Raw genomic sequence first — 5,550 nt, 5'->3', positions numbered from 1 at the left:
TCTTCTGGGTTCTGTGCCTAATACCCCTTTCACATCACAACTAATTACTGGGTACAAGCCGGTTTAACCCGGTAATTAGTGTGATGTGAAAGGGGTTACTGTGTCCCGAAAATGGGTAGCAACACGGCAAAACGAACCAGTAAAAAAGCAGAGTCCTTAACGGCACGTTGCCGTGTTGCTTGGCGGTTTGAACGGGTTAAACGGGTTGAGCAACTCGTTTCCCATTCACACTATGGAGGAGGCAGCACTTGGAGCAGCGCCATTGCTAAGCGCTGCCTCCTCCCCTGCCCCCGATGATGCGCCGGCTCCCTTCCGTGCCCCCGGGTGATGTCAGCAAACCGGCAAAAGTGCTGTTCACTGTGCGGATGTGAACATCCCAAAATGCAGGTTCACGCCGGCACTGACCTGTTTCAAAGTCCCGGTGCAAACCGGCATTTTGCGCTGTGAAAGCAGTATAAAATTCTTTATGGTGACAATGGCATTTAAGTTGCAAAAAAATGTCCACAAAGAACATCAGCTTTGCATTAACTTCTTGATTAAAGTCTCAATGTAATTGATATTTGGAAGAAACCTTCATTGTGTAATCTCATTCCGATCTCTGTTATCAATATTTTCTTGCGGCTGACAAACTTAATTGTTTCTTTAGTCTCAGGCTTTGTAATATTGGCCAATCCTATACCAAATAAAACTGGCATGTGATTTCTGATAGCTATGAATTAATTTAATGATGTCATTCAAGAATATCTAATTATTGCACAATTCCTTTCACTGCCAGAATACAACCTCATTGTAAGCAAAACAGATCAGACATTTACGCCAATAGCCCCAGCTGCTATGGACAGGGCAGTAGAGAGCCTTGCCGGGCCCAGGTACTTTTCTGGGGGCGTGGCCTAATGACAGGAGTTATGGCCATGCACCCTTAGAATAATATACAGAAAAAATTGTACTTTAAGCACCTCCCTGGCCACACTGCAGCCCAGCACACAGCAACATGTGCTGGGCTGAGGAGAACCGTTTCCTCTTCTGCTGCCAACAGGAACCCTGGGCCTGGGCAATTAGTACCAACAAGTAGAAAACGTTTATAAGAAGCAGTCACTATTTACTACTTATTAGGTTTTGGTGGTGTTACACAATAGGAACAGCCAAGAGAAACTGTGTCTTGGGGGGGACTGGCAGTGGCAGCTGCAGCACAGTTCAAATTTCAAAGAGGGGGCAACACCAACTGCTAGTGAGTCAGTTTGGAATAGCAGTTGGTGGCAGTGTGTGTGGCTCCCTTATTTGAATTTTGAACTGTGCTGCAGTAACCCTCCCCCCTTTCTGGAGCTTTCACTGTGTACTGATACTGTATTCACCAGTGGCTCTGAAAGTGTGGCTCACGAAGCAACACGGATGGTGCAAACGTGAGTGTGGATACCAGAGTGGAATTAACTGTGGAATCATAATAGCTGCAGCTAAAAGGCCCCCACTGGAGGGAATAGGCAGAATAGCATTCACAGGCAGTGGGGAACACCAGCTGGGTCTCTGATACCAGAGGAAAAACAGCCCGGTAGTGAGTTACTCCCTGGAAGAGCTAGTACCAGTGCTGTTTTGGTTTGACTGCCAGTGCCATGTTAGTGTGTACACCCCCCCCCCCCCCCCAACACTATCAGTCCCAATGTCACCCTACATATGTAAAAGTATAAAAAAAAATGTCAATATAATGTGAGGAATATAGAAATACAATGTTAATATAGATTAAGTATCTGTGTGAGTGTCTCCTCTTCAGCATAAGCAGGTCTCCAGGAACATGGCCTGTGCCTGCCGTTCTGCAAAGCTGGATGGTGCAGAACTCTGGAGAGTTAATGATAAGGGTAATGATAAGGGTATGGTATTGGCATACCAGTGCTTGGGATGCCGACGGACAGAAGGCAGTGGCATCCCAATGTGCAGAATCCTGACACCCGGTATTCTCACCTTCCCCCTCTACCCTTCTTACCCTAAACTTCTATACCTGGACCCTAACCCTCTCCCCACTCCCCCCCTGCAGCCTAACCAGAGCTAGTATATTTACGTTCGGAATGCTGATAGTTGGGATTCCGGCGCTGCCATTGGGAGTGGTGTCAGAGATCTGGTACCAATCTTCTAAACAGTGTTGTGATTCTGGCGTTGGTCTCCCGACTGCTGGCATCCCAAATGCCAAAGTGACAAATACATCCCATTATAATAATTGTGGGTGCATGCCGCCCATGTGTACCACACACCCTACATCGAATATAAAGATGTTCCCATATACATATATATGGTTGTGACAGTCCTACAAGCCCAGTAGTACAAATGACCATGTGGGGACTCCTGCATCCAATGTGACCTCACTTTCAGATGGACCGTTAGAAGCTACCGCCTGGGGATCTCCAGAAAATATCAGTAACGTTTCCCATAAAGTGTGCTGTTTCTCTCCTATACCGGCGTGCGCACATTTCAGAGCAGTATACATATGATATCCCAGCGACAAAAGACCGAATCTGGCATCCTGATACAGAGGATCCCGGCAGCAGGGGCTCCATACGGGATAAGGGCCTCATGGTCCTGGAGCTGGAAATGAGAAGTGGAGGAGCTGTGGCAAATGCCATGTAGAACCAACACTCTACAAGCCCCAATGTATCCCTGAATATATAAAGTACAAAAAGAAATGCATAAATGTGTATAAAAGGAATGCAACTTATAGAATAGAATCAACTTTATTGGCCATGTGTGCTTGCACACACTAGGAATTTTTTGTGGAATTACAGTGCAGCATCAAGCAGGGATGAAAGGGGGGGGGGGACATTACATACATTCCATTGAGACATTATACACATTACATTGAGAGCATTTAGACATCACTTGCGGGGATCACATGCCCGCCAAGCTGCACAGCGCCTAGGCAGCCATCAGCTGCGCCACTGGTCGTTGCAGCAGCCAGGTAGGTAATAATATAAGCAGAGACAGTACAGTTATCACACAGGGATCACATGCCCGCCGAGCTGCACAGCGCCTAGGCAGCAATCAGCGGCACCACTGGTCATTGCAGCAGCCAGGTAGGTAATAATATAAGCAGAGACAGTACAGTTATCACACAAGGAACACATGCCCGCCGAGCTGCACAGCGCCTAGGCATTGCAGCAGCCAGGCAGGTGACAGCATGAGTGCACAATTCCTAGGCAGCCATTTGGGGCGCCATCTTGAAGGCCTCACCAGCCGGGAAGGGGCAGCGTGGACAGCACAGGCAGCGGCTGGGGGGGGGGTCAACGAGGCTGGGAGTCCATGAGGCTGGTGGGCGGGGGAGTCAGTGAGGCCCCGGGCCTGGGATAGACAGTGAGACTTGTGGCCAAAGCTAGCTTATGATTTATGTATACCATGTGGCCATCAGCTGGTGATCAAAATACTGTCATGATGATGGGCCTTTTCTTCTATAGTGGCCTGGAGTTGCAGCTCCATCCACCCCATTTTTAATCTGGCCTGACCCTACCTCTGTAATGGTCCCTTGCAGCAGCCTAACTCTCACTCCACCACAGCCCGACCCCAACCCTCCCTGCTAGTGTCTAACCCCAATACCGCCACCTAAATCTCGCACTAACCCCCCTTGTAAGTACCCGAGCCTAACCTCCCCACAGCCTAACCCCCCCTCCCCCCACACACAATCTAACCCTAAGGGGCAGATTTATTAAGCTTGGAGAAGAGATAAACTGGAGATAAAGCAGAGAAAAGGTAAAAGGAGATAAAGCACCAGCCAATCAGCTGTGTTTGAAAAAGACAGTTGGGAGCTGATTGGCTGGTGCTTTATCTCCTTTTACCTTTTCTCCGCTTTATCTCCAGTTTATCTCTTCTCCAAGCTTAATAAATCTGCCCCTAAGTCCACCCACTAGTGCCTAAACCTAACCCCTTCCCTGGGCTAACCCATCCTTGCATACTTACATAAGCCAGATTCCGTCTGTCAGTATTCCACTGTGGGCATCCTGATGTTTTTGTAGTTCCGGCACCGCATCCCATCCGGGCACCCTTGTTTGCAATAAAGGAATCCCTTCTTTTGATTTGCCTACTCAGTAGTTGTTGTGTAATCACTATGAGACAATGGGGGAAATTTAATAAGATGGGGATCAGGATAGTGAAGATTTTTTTAAATTGTGTGTTATGAACTTTTTTTTTTTCTGAGAACCTCTGCGGGTCCCGATTTTTCCAATTTCGGAAAGGTGGTACTTTAAAATATAATAAAAACATTCCAATAAAACCATTTTGTTTGTCCATTTGTTAAATTACGTACAATGTATTAAGGTAGAAAAAGACACGGTATTGTCTGAAAGTGCAATGTCTTCTGAAGAAAACAAGGTACACTGTCATTGGAATGGGCACTGCATGAAAACAATGTGTGATACAGATGTTGTAATGTGACAAAGGGAAACACTGAAAAATGGGCTCGGCACAGGACTGACACCAGTAGTGAAAAGGTTAATATACAGGGAAAAAAAATCAAAGTCAAATACTTCAAAACTGGAACTGTCCCAGACAACGGGAACAGGTGTCATCTTGGCGTGTATTCTCAGAGTGCAAACATTAGGCATGATCAACAAACGAAAACATGTCATGGTAAAACTGGTCATCTGCACCTTTCGCTGCTAACCGGTGCACTTTTTTGCTGATTACAGAATAATTCCCTCCCATTACAATATGTATAGCAGGAATACCCTGCTGTTATTTGGTACGCTTCCCAAACTGAATGCTTGATGTTCAAGGCTGTTTTCATTCCTGGAAAATATCTCCAGGTCCCAATCACGCCGGGACGGAGGGAATGTCACTACAATTTTCATCTCAAGCCCCCTGGCAAGTCTAAAATTCTTTTAGTGACTCAAAACAATAATAGATACATGATCCAAATGCTTCGGGAATGTTGTGATCATAAAACAAAACTCACTGCGTCTTCTCTTAGGAAAATACGCAGCGATTATACGAGCTGTTTATCTAACATGTGTGGTGGAAATTACAGATATAGAGTCATCTTATAGACGGCTATAGATGATGCAGCATGCAGAGAAATATGTTTAAGTTGGAAATCCCAAATCTATTACTGTGGTTCTGGAATTGTTCTGTGTGTCTGTTATTTTATAAGAGAACAGCATTTTGACTGTGATATGTAATAAAAAAAGGGGTGTGTAATTAAAATTCCGGATTCAAAATGGTGCCATAACTAGGCAATTGTTAGGAGGCCATTCAGTGCCATACCTCCCAACGGTCGTGGGACAAACACAAGGGCGTAACTACCATAGGTGCAAGGGGTGCAGCTGCTATGGGGCCCAGAGCTGAAGGGGGCCCATCTTTACTGTCTAAGTAATATGTTGTACATACATCTATCACCATCAGTCACTAAATAGGGGGCCCTTACAAACTTTTGCTATGGGGCCTACTAATATCTAGTTACGCCCCTCACAAACACAATTTTTTATACTGACCTTTGTCCCGCACTTGGTTGGGGGCAGTAGGGTGTGAGAATCAGGAAGTGAGAAATTTTGTGAGAGTTTTCCCATTTTTTTTAAAAGC

Source organism: Crinia signifera, chromosome 9, assembly GCF_055691185.1.
Source record: "Crinia signifera chromosome 9, ASM5569118v1, whole genome shotgun sequence".
Taxonomy (NCBI): domain Eukaryota; kingdom Metazoa; phylum Chordata; class Amphibia; order Anura; family Myobatrachidae; genus Crinia; species Crinia signifera.
This window is presented reverse-complemented; position numbering follows the sequence as displayed.